This window comes from Melanaphis sacchari, unplaced genomic scaffold (genome assembly GCF_002803265.2).
Source record: "Melanaphis sacchari strain LSU unplaced genomic scaffold, SCAv2.0 Contig32_pilon_pilon, whole genome shotgun sequence".
Taxonomy (NCBI): Eukaryota; Metazoa; Arthropoda; class Insecta; order Hemiptera; family Aphididae; genus Melanaphis; species Melanaphis sacchari.
In genome coordinates, this window is record NW_020271199.1 from 2,975,198 (window position 1) to 2,997,184 (window position 21,987).

General features: G+C 24.4%; 1 long non-coding RNA gene across 1 annotated transcript; it reads right to left on the reverse strand.

Annotated features, from left to right (window-relative positions):
* Nucleotides 1-1,229: 1,229 nt before the first annotated feature.
* Nucleotides 1,230-9,804, reverse strand: LOC112596615. Its single transcript, XR_003114786.1, has 3 exons — nucleotides 9,718-9,804; nucleotides 9,607-9,642; nucleotides 1,230-1,314 (listed from the first exon to the last, which is right to left on the reverse strand). It is a non-coding gene; the product is annotated as an uncharacterized LOC112596615 (long non-coding RNA).
* Between the last annotated feature and the right edge of the window lie 12,183 nt (nucleotides 9,805-21,987).

Below are 21,987 nucleotides of genomic sequence, written 5' to 3' on the forward strand. Positions count from 1 at the left end.
TTAAGTTTATTTAATTATATTTGTACAATAATACTTATTTTATAATTATTAAATTTATTTATAATATTAGCGAACGTATATAAAACTCTACGGTTTTGTCCTTACGATGAAAGTCAGTATATGGTTTTGGCGGTTTTGCCCAAATGATGTTGGTCATAACTAGGTTTGCCCGGTCAAAAGCCGAAATATGACATTTTGCCCAAGGATTGTGGGCAATTCGCGTTTTGCCCGGGCATTTCTGAGGTTTGCCCGATTTCGGCTTTTGCCCGTAACATATACAAAATAATTCTAATAATTTAATCGAATAAAACTTAATAATACGATGATTATTAATGACTAAACTATGCTTGATAAAAAAAAAAAAAATTGTTAGTTATTACTACTTCTTATTATATATTGTTAAAACTTAAAACAATGCTTGCGTGCAAATGACATCTAGAATTACATAATACTATACGCTAGTGGATTTACACTTACGTATACATTTTTAATATATTTTATACAACAATGTATCTACTTAAGCATTTTTATTTAATCCTTGATCACCATTTTAAAATTGCATGTTGGCTATTTTTCTTATTGTTTTTATTACATTTAGAAATTACATCTTCAATTTTAAACATAGATTTAGAAAACAGGACATATTATAATAAATTGGTACATTTGTGCTTATGAACCATTTTTAGTATCTATTATATTATATAATGTTATGCTTTTTTGAAGTAATGCTTCTTATAACTCATAAATATAAAGGAATTGAATGATTTTTATTTGTTAGTAATTTTATTTAGCGTTGCGACATTATAATATTATATTGTTGTCATTTGTACCTTATAGTATCTATACATTCATTTTTATAGCACTTAACGGTGGCTATGCTATGAGTATTAAATAGATGCATAACCTTTAACCTCTTTTGGTATTACTTTATTGTTCATCTATTGTAGGTATTTTGAGTTTAAAAATTATTGAATTTCACGGACCTCCAGTTAATTAAATTATAATTTAGTATGTATAATGTATATACTATATATGATACATATACAGGTATTTGTCTTAAAATTTTCAATTTTTTTTTATAAAGACAAACACTGTCTCACAATTTTTGATACAGGAAAAACTTAACATGATAAATAACATTTCCGCTTGATTTAAATAGTGGCTTTCAACAACCTATTATATCTTAGTGCCATATACAAAATATTATGAATATTTTTACTTACCACTTAAAAGAAATTCTGTGTCTTCATTGATACAATTATATGCGTACTTCACTTCAGTCGTCGCTAATATGTAACCGGACCAAGTAATGATCTGTCAAAATAATTACTTTGTGTTTAATATTAATTCTAATTTTTCATCAAAGTCGTATATTACCAGCTATTATAAACTTATTCGTACCCACCATTGGCTGAGAACCACTGGTGTAAACAATAAATTTTCTGTGTAATCACTAGTACTATAAATACTAATATACTATCTTATATGTTTTAGGTAAGTTTTGCGATGTATATTGAATTATCTAAGATATACGCATCACAAAATCATGGGGTAGAAATGTAATTCAATTATAAATATTGTAATAAGAGTACTTACGTACTAGTGTAAAAATATGAATAGATCTAATCAATAAAACTCGGGTTTTAGAACTAAAGTAATTTTAAAATAAAAAAAATTTCTATAGATTGACACTCAATAAATACGAAAAATAACAACAAAATAAGCGTAATATATTATCAAGTATTAGAATTACAAGTGGCTATTTAATTTTTATATTTTGTTAAAAAAGAACGTTTTTTAAAAATATTTTTGTGTTTGTACAATTAAAATAATTATCCGGTTATTCGCTGTATACATGCATGTTATATTTAGTTGCTGATATCTTGTGAAAATATATGAAAACAAATAATTAAGATTGTGTTATTTTATTTATGTATCTAGCTTTGGTTTAGTATCAATCTTGTGGTAAAGATAGATTTTGCTATATTATGACGATGGTGATATTATGTCATAACTCATAACTCATAATATTACGTAGGTATAAATATACAATGGACATTACGCAATATAGGAGCTGGACCAGTTACAACAGTAACGTATTTCTAAGGGGTTATACATTAGCGATTTCGACATTGGACATAGCCCATAGGATTAATATTGTTGCATAAACATAAAACAGGGTTAAAAACGGTGAAATATTCATGAAATTATGGACTAGACAATAGGGAAATACGTACATTTAATATGATATGATGTATACACATGTACGTCATTCTATTATACATTGTGCGTGAAAACAAGAACATGAATATTTTTTTCGATTTTAAATTAATAAAATTGTACTTAGTATACTGACACTTGAATAGACAAAAAAAAAAATTATGTTTTAATATAATATATAAATATTACTCATCATTATAAAGCTAAATATACATTCATTGCTTCACTTCGAATCTAAAATAAACACGCATAATGTTAAAAATACATATTAATAATTTTTACCTATATATATATATATCATATTATGCTACTTACTAATCAATGTCAAAGTTAAACTGGTAATATACGTGTATATTATTATGAGTAGGTATTCATATTATACTACCTTTACCTACGATAAACTATTTGTATACAAATGTGGTTGTTAGTTTGTGACCGTAAACAAAATATACGATAGCGATCTCTAATGTCGATCTATTATTAAAACGACTTTACTGACTCAATTTTTACTATAGTATTATAATCAGGTTTGAGGTAGAAAATGTAATGATGGCTTGTTTTGTTATGATTTTTTTCAGCATCTATACATTAAAAATGGTAATTTTAAAATTATATAAAATTATGAAATTTATTATGTGAATTGAAAATATTGATATAAAATATAACTATAACAAGTTAAATATAGATTTTAATAACACGTATAATATATTAATCTACGAAAAATGTATAACAAATTAAAACTACTTAAAACCTAACTATTAAAATATCACTAAATATTGTTAGTATCTATGTGAAAGCACAATAAGAAATGTTTAATATTTATTGGTTACCCATCATATGTATCGTTCTATATAGTGATTATTTTAAGATTAAAAACATAAATCATATAATTTAAAATGAAGAATAATATTACAGTGATATAACTGCTTACCTACATTCTGCCAGTTTTTCTAAAACTATAAGTAAACACTAAACAATATAATTAAAATATTATATTGCATAGTTATTATAAATTGTGGAGTTTGGTTAAAACGACAGCCGACCACCGCAATGTATAATGTGTACAATTTGAAAGTTTTGGGCTCAATTGATTATTCAGACGTCTACATAGTGTAATATTATACTGCAATTGTTTGAAAAGTCAGTATCATTTATTTACACTCGTAACACAATGATGATATAAATATGAAATTGTGTATGCGACGCTCAGTGGAAATGAAACCTTTTTATATATTTTAGAGACAACGAAGGTGTTTTGTGAATTTGATAGTGTGAATATTTAGTATAATATATATTTACGGTGAATGTGGACGGAAAAAGAGCTGCTGAAAACGATAGCTACAATTCCCAATGAAATATATCATATATAATAAAACTACAGAATACTAGAAATACATAGCAAAAACATAGATTATCATTAGAATGGGGAGAAAAGGTCACGAGTAATCAATCAGACGCGTTATTCACTATTCAGACGCACTTACGTCTTACAAGCAAATAAATACACACAAACATACACCAGGCTCACTCACATTTAAAAATTTATCGCTTTAACGATGATTATGATTACCTACAGTTTTGTTTTATTTTCTATCAGCGTAATTATCATGACCTTTTTTTCCTTCGAAAGAAAATAATTGATGTTGTTCAGTAATTATTGTTATCATAAAAATATGAATAAAAAATTAATTTAACACATGGTTCTTCGTAAAATAATAGTTACACAACCCTATTATTTTATAGTTAAATACTTATTTTCTCAAAAATGATTAAGTTTTTTGAAAAAAAATATCTTTTAGATAATTTAAATTGATATCAACTCAAGATTATTAAAATAAAATAAAATTTTCTATCGCTTTAAATGTTTTATATTTTTACTTACAAACAATGAAGACAGCATACATTTAAAATTTTCAATTCTAATATTTAATTTTCTTAATTTTTTTCAAAAATTCGATACTTATTAATCGATTTAAAAATTAGTAGTTAAATAGTATATAATATTAGCTATTACTAATGTTTATAGTATACTTATTATAAAGTATTCTATAAATACATAGAATTTTATCATAACGTTTTTTTAAAAATTAAATAGCTACTTATAATTTATAATTAATAAATACCTCAAAATTCGTTTTAAATTCGATTCTTCAGCAATGAAATTCTTAGAAAAATATTCTGTTTAGAAATTTGAAACTGAAAGTATAATTTACGTATCACACAACAAAATGATAACTTAAAAAATTACAATGATAAGAATTTTTAAAAAGTATAATTTTGTTCTCATACATTCATTTTGTTTAATTAATTTTTAAATCGTCATAAAAAAAAAAAAAATAATAATAATAGTAATAATTATATAAGTAGATATATTATGTATTTTCAAAAACACTAACATTTTTACCTTAATAAGAATCACTCTGTATATTAGATATATACATGCATAATATGTATAAATATATATCCATTAGTATGTTTTAACAACCACTGCACGAGTGTCTAATGAATATTGATCTATATACTAAAATAAATGAAAACATGATCGACGCTTTCCTGTGTATACTTGTATATTTTACAACGGATATATTATGTAGGAATACGTTTTAAATTATTTATTTTTTTTTTATCGATCTACTTTAACCTTACATTATAATAAAATATTATTTAGTATTATGTGAAATTATATTCTATAATTAAATTTAAAAATGTGATATTTAATAAATTTAGTAGGTACCTAACTTAGTAGGTATTATACGCATAATGTTAGTACGAGTATAAGTATATTATTATGTCGTGAATAAGAGGGCTGCAGTGTACACGTTTATATTGATCAGCTTCGGTGCGTGATTTCTATACAAATCATAATACTTGACGCATATAAAAACCAGTTACAAGACAATAATGTATTTTAATTATTTGCCATTTAACGAAAGTATAACTTTCATTTTGAACTGCTCTGTATACTGTATATTATAATACAACGCGGAGAGGTCACGGAGAATAATGCGGTTGTGTAATAATATTTTTATAGAACGAAACAGGCGGTTCTTGAAGAAACACTCGTCGATTAGCTTTGTAACGCAGTGGGGCCGAATTTAAGGATCAGTCTAGAGGCCTAACTAATTATGATCGAGCGCGCGGCTAATGATATCAAATACAACATGAAAATCGACCTTTTTCAATGTCAAAACGTCTTGTAGGTACCAAGGCACTACAGAAATCTGTAGAATATTTCGAAATAAATAATGTTATTTAGTTGTCGAATATTTATAGAATATTACCTATAGTTTCGAGGTAATCAAATAGGTATGAGAAATACATAGGTACTTTGCTATAAATGTGGTACGTTGAATCGTTTTTCCGAAATATTGAAGAATATAAATATATATATATAATATTGCTTAATTTTTACGAAAAAAAGTTTTTTTTTTATACTGGTTTGTAAATTGCAAAAATATACTTTTAAACTTTAATTCTATTATTTACATAATATAGTGCAATGCCTATTAATTTATTATTGTTGGTTATGCATTCAACATTTTAGTATTTAATATTATTATTTTTTAATTAAAGCTGTATATTATATCTTATGTATGTACGATATTTATTTAAACTTAATTTATTATTAGAGCTGTGAATTTAATGCGTTAAAAAACTATAAATTATTTACTTATACACTTACTTTAGTTAGTATAGGTATATAACTATTATATAAATACTGGATAGGTATTTTAAATAAAAATAGGGAAAATGTATGTAACAATCATATCGCTGTATTACAGTAAATGTCGTTTATAATATCGTCATTGAGTGAATCATTTTAATGTTGATAAATATTAATTCAATGTTAAATAACTGCATACAAAAAACGATTCTGAGCAAAAACTACGGTCAGCTTAATTTTATTTTATGATATAAATATTTAAATTGCTATTGAAGTAATTTATTTTAGTATTATTTATACTGTAAGTTGAATTATTTTTTCAAAAACATTGAATTTCAAAATATAATTGTCTGTATAATAAAACATAGTAATATACGTAAAAACTTCAAGTATAAAAAAATAATATTTTTAAATTACAGAAAAATAACTAAAATACAAATCACATACATTTTTAGAATTACTTATGAGGACATTTTCAGGCATTAGCTGTAAAAATTATATATTTTATACATTTTTTTACTACGAAATAATTTTCAAAATATCTTTATTTCGAGGAATTTAGTAAAAAATTCAAAAAGTTAATATTTTAAACACTTATAAAAAAATCATTCTAATTAAGTATATATATCTACAATATTTTATAATTTGTAAATGAGTAATTCTTTATAAACCTTGTATTACATTTTCAAACATTTTGGTGGCCTTGTGATGATATTATTATTTACGTGTACTAATAGAAAAATCTAAGACAAAAAAATGATTTATAAAAATATCTATAAATATCCCAAAATATTTAGAAATTATTTCATGTGTAAGAAACACTGAAATAAACATTTGAAATACACCACAAAAAATAAAATAAAATTGATTTTGTCAAAAGTTTGTTTCACATACATTTTTTTTGGTTTTTATAAATGATCGAAACATTATCTCTTCTATAATACATATATTGTACAAAACAATACACATAAACATACATAATTATAATCTAATTATTATTATTCTCATTAAGGTCAATACATTAATTGGTCTGATCTCATCAATATCTATAAAAATTATCACACCAAAAATCAAAATGCATAGGATATTGACTATAGCCGCAATTATATTACGAGTGCATCGATCATTACAAAAGTGACAAAAAAAAGCAAAATGTTTACATAGTCATTTTTCTGAATTGGGCAAGCCTGTAAAATTATGTTTAATACATTTTTGTCTTATTTTATTTGGTGTATGATATGATATATTTAATGAGTAATAACAACAGACAAAATTATATTAATTTTTTTTTAAATCTGTATTTTGACATTATTTGAATAAAAAAGACGCAGGTTCAGTCTATTAAAAAAAAACAAAGAAAAACTATTTAGAATTATTGTTAATGCCTACAGGGGAATAGGGATTATAAATATTAATGGAATTTTAGTTTTAAAATTATAAGTGGATTAAAACATAATATTAATTTTAATATCCCTACATAATCTTTGCATTGAAAATGTTATACTTATTAAATTAATAATTGAATCCTTTGTCTGTAAATGGATTACGATTATTTTTGAGGTTTAATATTATAAATAATAAATTTTATTTTTATTCAAACATGATTTTATAACATCTCCAAGATATTATATTATTATAATAGTCAGTATACAAATGGTACTCAATATTTATCCTTTCTATCATAACTTTTACATCGAACGCTCCAAAATCTTGATTATTTCATTTTGGTACAATTTACGAAGCTCATTTATTTCCTGCTCCCACTCTAATTGTATTTTCGCAGTTTTTCAATTTTCAATTTTAGTATTTAATATGTACAGATTTTTGCTACTAAAATCAAAATTAGTACGAAATTAGTTCCAAAAGTATTTCTGAATTCATATTTAGGTGGAGGTTAAGGACTTGGAGGAATCAATATAAAAATACCTACGTAGAATAAATTCAATTGAAGATGTCCCAAAATTATATTATATATTTATTAAAGTGAATGAGGTTTCAAATTTTCAATATCTTCACTAAATTTCTTTGTATTATACAGTTACCTTTTTTATTTTTAATGTATGAATATAAGTTTATGATACTATTTTATTAATCTCAGTCTCATTTTCAACTATTCGAGTGATTTTCGCTCTACCGCGCTTTACTCACATTAGTAATATATAATAGATATATAAAGTTAGTTGAGCATGTTATGTGTTATCTTGTGTTTGTCAGTATAGAATGTGATGATCGAAACGGGTAAGAGCATAAAATGACTCCACTCTATTTATCTATATCATGGATTCTGATTCAAAATAGTATAATATAGTATAATTTTACACGAGTATACCTACTTTGTTACGTAAAAGGTAAGAATAGTAAGAATTATAACTGTATTATTACTATTATTATTATTTAAAAGGATCTCCGGACTTATCAATTCCGTCATCTACCAATTTTTATTTGTGGTCATCTTATTTCCTTTTTAATTTTATTAAAATATACGTTTATGTTTGATTTAAACATGACATGTAACTGGTATCTTTGAAAATCATAACTCTACATAAAAAAAAGATACATCATAAAAAAAAATGTACATATCTATAAAACAGATAATATACATATTTTAATAAAAGTGCTAGACTAAGTAGGTATTAATTATATTACACGTCGTTCTTTACGTTAGATTGTTAGATTATAATAAGTCAATATAGCCATGTAATTAAAATAAAATTATAACTTTTATTTGATCTTTTTTTCCTTTGTTTGGTTATGTAATCGATAGGTTGTTTTCAGATTATCTATACAGGCAGAATCGATATATCTTTTCTTTAAATATAAAAATGTCTGGTGAAATCAATGAAATTCCATTATTTGGAACGTATTTATATAAATAAAGATATAATTATGATAATTAAGTTACATATTATTATAATTAAAAATACGATTAATACCACGTACAATTTAGCTCTATTATAATGTTTTGGTGAGTGACAACCAAAGAAAAAGCTGTAGACAGATATTGACAAATATCGTAATATTTATCAAAATATTATTCTTATCGTTGCTATCAAACAAAAAATTTAGTTTGTATTTTGAAATTTTTTAAAATAAATCTGCTTATAATAAACTAATATTTTTCATTTAAATAATAAATAAAAAATTTGATAAATTATTAGTAGTAAAATTATACAATATTATTATGTTAAATGTTTAGTTGTCCATTTACAAAACACTAAAATTAAAAAAGCTGTTATAATATTATAATTATGTTGTCGAACAGCGTAACCTTCGACTAAATCATAAATAAAAATCATTTTGATCGTGTTAATAATACTTTCGAAATCAATAATTAAAATTATTGTTTTTATAAATTCTCATAAAAAAAAAAAAAGTTTGTTATGTAATGAAATTTATTAAAAACGGTTTGATCATGTTTTAAGTGTCTACTGTTTTTTTAGGTTACGACCTAAAATTAATATTGACATTTTTTTTTTCAAAATTAATATTAATATAAGATTATTGACCATTGATTGGTTCGTAAAGCCGATGAGTTTACTTTTTGTCAAAAAAACGACAAAAAAGAAAGAAAACGAGTTTGTATGACCGTCAAAAGAGTGCCATATTATTAGCATTAAATTCGAGTGACCTTAACGTCGTATATAATATATTTACGCATAGGGAATAGCATACCGGCGGGAGATATAATATTATTGACTTTGAACGTATGAATAGGTACTTACTCATCATTAATTGTTGTACAAACGACATAGTTATACCTATATCAAATTATAACAATGAACACGACGTATTTTATAAAATCTAATTAAAGAAAGATAAATTTACGTTTTTACCTTATTGACAGTGATAGTATATGAATGAAGATCGAAAGTATTGGACAGACGCGTAATTCAATTCATTAAGAAATAATCGGTTGTTACAATAATAAACACGAGTGTCTAATAACTTATAAGCAATAATGAGACACGAGTGCATGTTTCCGTATACTTTATACGATACAATATACATTCACAGAATGTGATATGATAATATATGTAAGTAGATACACAAAATTAAACGCTAAGACTTCACGTATTACATCGTTTAGTAAAGTATGACCCATCATTAATATCAATCATTTTAATGGTATCATCGCGGAATCTATGTAAAGTGGGTCGGTATAGCGCGACTGATATTATGTTTTTGGAAAATACGATAAGTGTAACTTGTCTAAGCATATGATACGATTTATTTGTTTTTGCAGCGTGCATGGAAAATACATGTAATCCGTTAATTATCATTTTAATAAGATAATTAATATTACAATAATTAGAGAGAATTAATATTTTTTAAATGTTTAATTTTGAAAAAAAGTACCATAATGACCATATAACAACTGTGGAGACGCCTATAAGTATATTACAAAAATTTTTTTTTACATGATTATAATTATGACGTAAAAAAGTAATTGTGAATATTATTTAGAATTTTTCCTAAGAAAATTCGAGTATTCTTTTTGATAAAAAATAAGTAATAATAAATGTATACACAAACTATAAATAAAGTAATGTAAGCACCAAACACGTTGTAATAGATTGCAATGTCATGTGAGATGTAAAACGACGAAGACTGATAAGGTAAAGTATCAAACTACATACGTATCAACCGTAACGCATCACGTCCTAAACCACACTACTTCAATTATTATTAGAGTAGGTATATTAGTTGTATATTATTAACATATTATATTAATAAATATGTTTTAATCATGCATTTTGTTGGTTGTGTGATAGATACATCACGTGGTAAGTAATCAAAGGGAATGGGAAAGCCCATTCCTTTTATGTTAACAAACCAATATCAATAATTTTATGCATTTTGAATACGTATAATATATTATAATATTTTATCATGAATTTAAAGTATTTAAGTACAAGTAATATAATGTTTTTGTTAAACATTTTTTCAAACACGAGCAATTTGTCGGTACTTAGAATACATTTTATAATATTTAACCTACTTTCTCATATGCATTATGCACATTATTACATACGTATGTATGAACCGACAATTATTATTACCATGGCGTTCAAAAGAACGGTATAAATAGAAATGTAACTAATAAAAAAATTGATGAAAAGAATATTTTATTGTTAACAAAATGGCTATTACAGTAGGTACTATAATGGTATTGAGTATAGCGGTACCCTAAACATTTATTTTATTTGATAGACCGTTTAAAATACAGAGCGATTTATTTTTATTAAACGACACTTAATATTTCAAAATCTATGAAAATATTTTTTACATACTTTTAGACAAAATAAAACAGTATTTTTTTAAATATTTTTAATTTTTAAACTTTTTTAAATATATTTTTCTAATTAATATTTCTAAGCAAAATATTTTTCGAAATATTTCGATATATCAAATTTAAATTTTAACGAGTAATTTATAAGTTATAAGTTATAAGTTATAAGTTATAAGTATTTATAATTTAAGTAAACGGAATATAGTGTAGAGGTACAGGAATATTCAGCAAAATGTTGGCCTACTATTCCGTTTTAATAAAAAAACCAATGTTGTTATTGAAAAAAAAAAATAAAAAAATATAATTTTTTTAAAAAACAATTGTTTTAATTTGACTAGAAACTATGTAAATAATTTTTTTTTTTCATGATGTTAATAGATTTTGAAATAATAAGTGCTGTTTGATAAAAGAAACATCCAGTTTGTAGGAAAAAAATGTTGTTTTTCTTTCTGTCCGTACTCTGTTTGTAATACTTATAACTTGTAAGTATTAACCCACTAGCTCATGACGGGTAGTCTAATATGACCTTTTGGTATTACACATGCTACTCTTGTAACATGCTTGTGTTGGAGTAAGATTAACTAACATATTTTTTAAGCTGATTATATTATAATATATAAAAGGATTTGTATATTTTCTCGGATGGTTTCCGATTCTAGACCAAAATAGCGAGAAGAAAAACAGGGAAATCAAAATATAAGCAATATTTACTCACAGGGCGCAATTCGGGGTCTTCCTCTCCTCAGATTTGAGCTCATAAACATATTTATTATTTACGTACTAGAAAATCCTAGACCAGAGGTGGCGAACCTTTTTTCAAATAAAGGTTTTGAAAATTTTTCACGTGCCCAAAGTAAATTATATTTTCTAAGGATAAAAATAAAGTTACATAATAAGTATAATAACAATTTAGTCATATAATACATTTTACAAAGGAATATTGTAATTTTTAAACATAATTTGTTTCTTTGAATTTTTTATAACCGACATTTTATAAATAGCATAATTTTTCATAATTTTAATTTTTCACGTGCCATTGAAATTTAACCAACATGCCACCTCTAACACGCGTGTCGTAGATTCGCCACCCCTATCCTATACCCTAGACCAATTTCGATATTAACATAAAATTCTACTTGCGCATTTTCCACGATATGGGCCTACCTGTAAAAATAGTCGGCTATTATACATAATAAATCAAAGTACATTTAGAGAGCGACATACTTAATTTACCACTAGTGGATGCAAAATCAGCTGGCTTTATTCACACAATTAGTTGTTAGATAGTTATATATTCAAATACGTTTTTCGTTTTCATTATTTTTTACTTACAAAAAAAGACCAGTTAAGAAAGGAGAAGACAAAATAAATTGATTGAAATAACAAATAACGAGCTACACTCGACTTCTACTGCACAGCAGAGTGGTTAATTACTTTCTCCTTTTTTATTTCATTGGTTGTAGTTGAATGCGATTTTTTATTTAAACGTGGAAATAATTGTATGTTTTTACACATATCTTTTCCAACCGATCTGCCACTCAGGGAAAATGTGTATGCAATTTATATATCAGCTGTGAAAATATATTTCACAACAAAAAACATTCAGTTGCATGAATAATAATTATTATTCATGGTAGAAGTGTCAAGTAATAAAATAAAATAAAAACGATTAGTAGGATACCAGTGTATTATTTTCTTGATAACACTTGATAAAAAAGCAGATCCTATTTTATGTTGTAAGTTTTCATATTTTTAGAATGAATTTATGTACGAGTATTATCAAACTTGGAGCTAAGAGTGTTGACAAATATACTTCATAGTATTGATAGATATTTAAATTTAATAGTGAATTATAAAATCTAAAATTGTCATAACTTGCTTACACATAACAAAAAATAAATATAGGTACATTTTTGTTTAAGAGTACATCATACCCTCACGCGTTTTCTCCGTCTTACAAAAGTAAAATATATATATTTTTTAATTTATTACTTAGTACTTACTATGGAGTATTCATCAATAGTTAATATTAAGTGAAGTTAGAAATAACATTAATATTTAAAATTTAAAATTTATAATACATTTATTGAGTAAAAATTAAGATTTTAGTGACTTTGAATGATAGGTACTACTTTAAATGTAATGTATAGAATAAAATATTAAAGGTACTTTTATACAATGCCGCCGATGTGAGTATATTTTAATCAATAATAATTAATAAATACAGCTGAGAGTCTGAGACCATAATGTTTGATTCCGTCAAAAAATATTTCCAAACTAAATTTTTGAAGTAAGATTTTATCTATAGTTATTAATTTACAGTTTACTTTTTGCAATATATAATACGGTGGTTGTTAGAAATGGTTATTAGAATAACAGTTAATTGACTCATTCATTTATTAGAATCAAAACAGTTGGTCCCGATTTGAGTGTACCTATACTAACACATAGCAAAATAATCGTTTAAAAAATTCCCTACGTCGGTTAATGGAATTGTTTGAAAATTAGATAAATAAAAAAAAAAAAAAAAATAGAACGTGACGTGATAGAAGCAAAAACTCAATCAACCCTGAAAGATTTCTATCAAAAACTAATTATACACCAAGGTTATTGTAATAAACAAATAAATACATATTTAAATCATATTTTATCACTCAACACTCATCTATCATATTATATATTATTATTTATTAATTATTTTATTATATAATTCTATAAATATATTATATTTATTACATATACATACATACATATTATCTTTGTAAAAAATGTGTACTTTTAAAGCTGAAATTTCAATAAATATATGAATTAAAAAAAAAAAAGGATAGAATGTGTTTTCTTTGGTCTTTCATCTTATTGACTCAAATGGACTGTTCTCAAAATAAGTAACCGCTGAACGTACTATAGTACTAATATTATTGTTTTTCTACTACATTTTGAACGGAATTAAAAGTTAAGCCAAACAGCAATGTAAATTGTAGGTACTGGAAACAAAATAAAGTATGCAGAATAGAACAACCAACAAAAACACACAGTTGTAAAAATTTAAATTGATAAAAAAAAAAGTAACTGACTATACGGTTACAAACGAGTTAAGACATATACATATATGATGTATATATACAATTTAAATATTATAATAACGTCGTTTGTAGGTTTCATTTTCATTATCTAATGAGATCGAAAATTGTAGTATGACGTCATCTCGCCGGTTCATTGCTCGGTGGCCTATATTATATTGTACATTCATTAAAGTCGCTTCACTCCCATGAATCACTTTAATTATTTTTTTGTGATTTTGTTATTCGTATCGGACAATTTGCGCTTTGGTTTATTAAAAAAAATAAAATAGTATATAATATAATTTATTCAAATCAATCAAAATTATTACGGTTTTTGTACTATTTTTTTTATTTTAGAATTTTTTTTTACCTATGAAATCTGGTGAATTACAAAATTCTACAGAATGTATTTTAAATCACAGCGTTTTTGTACATATTTCATTTTGAAACTGTACTAATTATATTAGAATCATTGTAAATTTTTTTTTTATGTAGTAATTGCTTAAATTGTACAATTATACATTCATAATATTACCATTACCGTTGTATAAACAATGAGTACATTACAAACTGAGCCTATCATTAATAGAAGTGGTTGTAAAAATGGGTTTTCTGCAAACAGAACCTATTTTCTCTGCAAATCATAAATAAATGGTGCACATTTCATGTTTTTAAAGTTACTGGGTTTTAAGATATTTTAATGAAAACAAAATCAATTTAGTCAAAAATTAGTTTTGTAAACGTTATAGAATTTTAAATTTTAACTTCATAAAAGTATCTACCAACTAAATTTAATTTACTACATCCATAAAGTTGATAAAAGAAGAGTATTTTTCTACTATAAAATATGAATACATACAAAGAAAAAAAACACACATAATTATTGTTAAATCAATGTATTTATTCCATTCAGAATTTAAAATAAAAAATTATATGTAAGATGTAACAAAATAATATGATATATTCATCTGATATGTGATTTACCAAGAAAATCAATTTACATTTATGTAAATTCTGTTAACTGCAATTTAAATATTTTATACTGTTAATTGTTCAAAAATTTTATTTTAGCATTTTTTTTGTCAGTTAAATAGTTTATCTACTTAATTTTGAGTCGTTAAGTATGTAATAACCAATAGGTATTACCTATACGTATTTACTTACCTTAAAGATTTTAAAGAAATGATTGCGCAACTAACAACAAAAAAGACACGTGGTATCAAATGTAAGTTATTACTTATTTGAAGCTGGTATTTAAATACTTTTTAATATTGTATAGACTATAGAGTATTAAAAAAGTTTTTAATATCGTGTTTTTTCATGATTGTATCCACTTTGGCATTATCAGGGATTTTTTTTAGGCAATATCCTATGCGTACGTTTGTAAGGTTGAAATTGGATTACTGCAATAATAATATAGGTGAGAAAGGATTGAGGAACAAGCAAAACAGTGTAATTAGATGCGTGTAATGTAAAATATGTTTTAATTAATAAAAGGTATAAAAAAAAAATAGTGATAACAATAAAAGAATAAAAATATTGTTTTAATATTAATACATCACAAACATTTATTTTCAGTATTATTTGTATAAATATACTATTTTTTTGCGACGAATAATTTACAAAATCTCGCGGATCTGCGAATAAAAGGTAAAAGATAAGTAAAGTTAATGTCCGCTAGAGTGCAGCGAATAATTCAAAAATATACGATCGTAGTTGTGTTGCGGAACTAATGTCTGCCGAGGAAAAAGGTTCGACATATTCCCAAATAATACTGTCAATAATATTATTATTACTAATATAAATTTATTATAAATACTGTTTAGTGATCAAATTTAGCAGAGCATTGTACATCAATAATTAGATAGACAACAAGCTTAAAAAAACATGTTTTTTGTTATAAAATTTTTTTACGATAGATGACAGTATGTGTACATTTATTCCTTTATTTATTTTTTAGCCTATTCATAGCGCCGTGTGATCATTGTAATTAAAAATAAAGTACAAAAAATCTTACTGTAATAATTTACTACGATCTGAGCTGAATTGTATTTTGTTTATATAATTTAAAACATCAAACTATGAGTAGATGTTGGTTTTCACTTCATCACCACGCCACAAAAAAATAAATGAATGTATTCTCCATTATTGAGTTTTTCTTAAATTTAGAAATTCAACTTTAGGTATTTTTCACAATGGCTTGAAATTAAAATAAGTTTTATGATTTTACTCTTAAATTTGTGCTGATTGATATCAGTTTCTTCTGATTCTAATTAAATAAACAAGTAGTTAATATCGTAAATATAATTTTTATTTAAAATATCAATTTTATATTTTTATTTTTATTTCTATCTATGAACCATACTTGCAGAATTATCGTTTACATATTTTGTATACCCGTCGCTTTTTAATATAAATTTTGAATATTATTGAAAAGAAAATCGATTTTTATAAAATTTTTGACAATTTTTATTGATATTTAAAACCGATATGTAAAGAACCCCAATTTTAGACAGATCAAATATACAATAGAATTTGAGCATCATGCAATTTAAATTTATAGATTTGATTTAGAATTTCATCTTATTACATGTATATGTTTTTTCATTAAACTATTTATATAATTTATTACCTCATTTGTTAATTACAAGTCTGTAACTATGTGCACATACTTGCCAAGAATAGCTTTTCAGTAAACTTTTAAAATACTATTATACATCTTCACACCTATATTATTATGTATCAAAAGTTTTGTATTCAGTTGTATACATGTCAAGTAGAAAGTGGAAACGCTTGTATACAGTTTATTTAGAGTCGAACTGCGCTATCCAAACTTTTTACTAATGTTGTTTTGTTGGGTACCTAATTTTATTTTTCATAAACATGGTTGTATTATTATAATGTTAGTACTGTATTTCAGGTATTATATTTCAGATTGGATATAAAATGGTCTAAATTATAGTAGGTATTTTTAAATGAGATAAATTTCTGATTTTTATTTTATTATTATCATTATAATCTAACATTAAATTTTTTATTTATAAATGTTTTAAATAATATATCATAACTAAATTATGGCAATCAGTATGTGAATGTAACCATCAGAACTAATTTACTGTACACCCATATTTCGATATGAGCAAATGGTTTCGAAGGTAGTATCATATTTATGTAAAGCATGGTATGAACATTAATATCAGAATAATCATAGATTATGGAATACTATTAGCATTTTACTTGTACAAATCGATATTTATAACGGAAAATAAAATAAATTATTACATATTAGGTAAAATTTTCAAAAAATATTATATTTTTGAATATTCTAAAGTACAGTTTAGGTATTTGGTAGATTGAACAAATTTTAATATCTTTAGTATGAGTATAAATTAATCCATACCCAAAATAAGCCACAGTGTAGCAAAAAATATTATACAGCAAAAGTATTTTTTAAATAAATAATTAACCATTTTTTCTATTATTTGTTAGTTAAAACCCATAGCTATTTCTATGTTTAAGTAGCAGTGTATATATTTTTTTAAATTCATTTAACTCATTTCATTAGTAACTATACAAGAATTTAATTGTGAAGGTTTTTTAAAATTAAAATATTTAGGAAATTGTTGATACATTTATAATACATTTTATATTTTAAATTAATAGTTTATATCAATGAGCATTTAAATTTTAAATTAGTAATGTAATATGTTAATGATTGTTCAGGCAAGAAATTTGTAGATTGTGTACTATGCTTGTCGTTATTTTGCTTCTCCGCTAATATAAACTCGAAATACTTTAATAAAATCTTTATAATATGTATAAAATTGATATATCGTTATTTTCACAATTATGTATTTCACTTTAGATAGGAATACCAGCCATTACAACATCAAAAAAGTCAAAATGTATATTCACTGCTGAGAGAATCACTTCATAGAATACATTTTAGTACGGCCCAGAATAAATAGAGATCGGGGAAAAACAATGCACTTACGTATACATTAAAGATCGTATTTCAAAAAAACAAATATGAACACGATAGGTATACAGTACTATGGTATTTATACGATATATTATTATTATTGATAGATACATTTTTGGTAACGTAATATAGTAATATCACTCAGAATTAAATTATAGTTTATTTTTTAGGCGTGTGCATTATTCGTCCGAATCGTTTTCATTTTGACAGCTGAATTGGTTTGTCGTAGGTACTATAATAAATAATAATGATAGAATAATATTTATATTTCAGTTTTTACGAACCTCAATCATTTCAATATATTATTGCATGCAACTACGTCATGGAAGCCAAATTTATTTTTTATTAGACTCAGGTAAAAACAAACATCATTACACTATTGAACTAAATCAGCTTTTTTTTACTGATAATTATTTGGAAGTCTGATTCTGAAGTACAGTACTCTTCATATAATATCGGTCCATCATCTGAAGATGTCATATAAGTAGTTAGTAGTGAGTAGCTATATTGGGTTCTTTTAAACTATTGTGAGTTTTAACTCAGACAAGTGTAATACTAAAAAATATTAAACTCCATAATATTATGATTTATCTAGCTATTTTTGACTTACAATATTCCTACAATCTAATACATTTTATGGCATCATCTAAAAATTGTTCATCAAATGTTATTTTCAAAAGTATTTACACTTCTACATTAAAAATAAAAATGGATAATATTTTTTGTACTTTTAGACTTAAACCAATTAAACGATCTCAAATATTTACAGTTATTTTTAAATTACTCATTTGTATTGTGTTTTTGGTAATAACCGATAAAATGATGATGTAAATATTCCGTATCACTTATTATTACTTGAGTATTCAACTTCTATTTTACATACATCCATTTTATACATACCTAACTATTATCTTTAATTATATCTATTTAAACAACAAAGATAGTTCAATGGTTGTATTAAAATTTGCTAAATGCTTAAACTTAGGATTAAAATTAAAAAATTCAGGAATTTGAATTTTATAATGAATATAGTGCATTATAGTACAATTTTTAAATATTATTTATGGTTATATTATGGTAACAACCTCTTTTTAACGTTATTTTTCATTTTAAAATATAAATAAGTTCATTAAAGGAGATATTGAAATATTTGTATCTATAAAAACAAATGACAAATAATAAAAAAAAAAAACTTTAAAATTGTTAAATCATGGTAAAAAAATCAAAAACGTTTAAGTTACTTACTTAAAATAATTGTACTAGTGAAATTTTTCCGATATTGAGTATCTATTTAACAAATAACAATATGCTTATTTAAAACTATTAACTATGAAAGGCGATTAACAGAAAATATTTCCACGCGTATTGGAAATAATAATACATTTATCAAATTTGTTAATCCTTAAGTTTTATTTAGATATCATGTAACACCACACTCTTTCCTTAGTAAAATTATTTTAAAAACAAACTATTAATAATATTCTTATTGGTTTTTGGATACAGATAGTATGTATAATACAATTATTTAAAAAATAATTTAAGATGTGTTTAAAATATGTTTGATAAAAAGTGTATAATATTTAAGAATTATTAATTCTATAGAAACAAAATACTTTATGTATTTAGCTATTGAATAAACAAATATCATAATATGATTACACGAGTATAATAAGATATAATAAAAGAAATGTGAAATGTTTTGAATTTAAAATTAAACATTAAAGTAAACTAACGGGATCTTCAAAATATATGCAAAATGAAAACAAACAACTTCTTAAAACCTTTACGAATATAACCTATACAGTTTGTACTTAGTATAAAAAACATTGTATTTGGTATGAATGGTATGATATATATTTATTTTTAATGAAAATTGATCATTTAAGTAGACTGTTAGATACATTGTATGTCCTATACATTCAATAATCCATATAATATACTTAACCTAAATGATATTACAACTTAGATTTATTTATAAATTAAATACCTAAACCAATTATTCATTGTATGAATGTGGTCATATTTTAGAAAACATGTTTGTAATCTTGAAAAAATTCTAGTTACTGTAATATAATAAGAACCATATTAATATAATATGTAATTTAAGCATTTTTATGGTGAATCTAAATTTTAAAACTATAATGGTTTGTTTCATAAAAATTTTATACAGACAATTAGTGTAAATATTTTGAAAATTAGGTTAGTTTTAAAAAATAAGTTTTCTCATGAGAAATTACGAAGTCAAGAGGACCTTTATAGTATTTAATTAAAATAAAAAAAAACCACTTAATACATTGATGTCTGTCTTAAATGATGCATTGATATTTTATTGAAAATTTTAACAAAAAAATGTAGATAATATAGAAAGGTAATTTTTTGAAGCCTCTTTGAGTCCATACACTTATAACAACTGTTACAATTACGCTATTACTTTACATGACACGATACAATTATCTGGTAATCGATACAGTAATATATTTAAAGAAAATTTATTATGAGGCTGATTGCCATTGCATACTATGTAAGAACGACAATTAACTATACACATTATACCACAAATATACTACTGCGACTACCGAACTCCGTACGACTACGATAGAGCCATATACTACTATTAAATGTAGGTTACATACTGTGTAAGTATTAATAATTATTATAAGACAAGTATTTAGTAGAAAATAAAACCAATAGCTGTTATTGAGTCTTGACTATTAAAATACACTTTAGATCCATATAATATATAACTACCGTAGCTGAGGACCGAAGTAATTATATTCATAGAGTCCTACGATTCTTTCTGGATATATTTTATTTAACTGGCCATTCCCCGGACCACGTTCCACAAACATAAATATTTAATTTGTTAAATTTTAAATATGTAAACTAAGTATTCGTTTTGCAATAAACTCAGCTCCAACATAAAGTTTAGTGAAAAGTTTACATTTCCTACAACATAAATATTAAATTCAAATTGAAAAATTGTTTTAACGAGAGTTTAAGATTATATTTTAAATTCTGAGCGAAGCGATGTACCTATTGATTTTACAACGATGTGCGTTTTTTTGCGTATAAACTAGTTAACAAGTTTTTTCTAATTTCCCAACAATCGCTATCCGACTAGCGATTTAAGCAGAGAAAGTAGGTACCTACGTAGGTAAAATTTCAAAAAACATATTCAAAATATCAATAGTTTTAATAAACATCTAAATATAATATCAGTGTTAATGACAAATGTTAATGCTAAACGGTGAATGTTAATAAGTATAAAACAGAATAACGTCAGTTGCCGTGACTTATTGATAAGAAATGTATTGCGTATTTCTTGAACAAAACTATGTTCAATCAACCTCTGTTATAACCATAGTAATGTTTAAGCGTGGTTTTATTTCCCTCTAAATGTTATCTACCGACACCACGATTATAGTTTTGTAACTTGATGATCTTGTATTTTCGTGCATAAATCGTACGCTGCGTGTCTGTCTAACCTACCGTTCGCACATCTAATGTATTATGCAGGTAACCAAACCGCAATATACGGTGGTCGTTATGGATATCGGTATCAGTATACACTATACAGAGAACGAGCGTTTCCGAGTGCAAATAACTGCGTATATATTATAATCGTAAACACTATACAGGTGTATAATTAAGTTATTCATTTGATGACTTTGCGTATCCGATTCGTTTCAAAGTTTTCAGTACGTACCTATATAAGCCATCTTCGTTATACATTTATATACCCTGTGTATATATGTATACGTATAGAAGG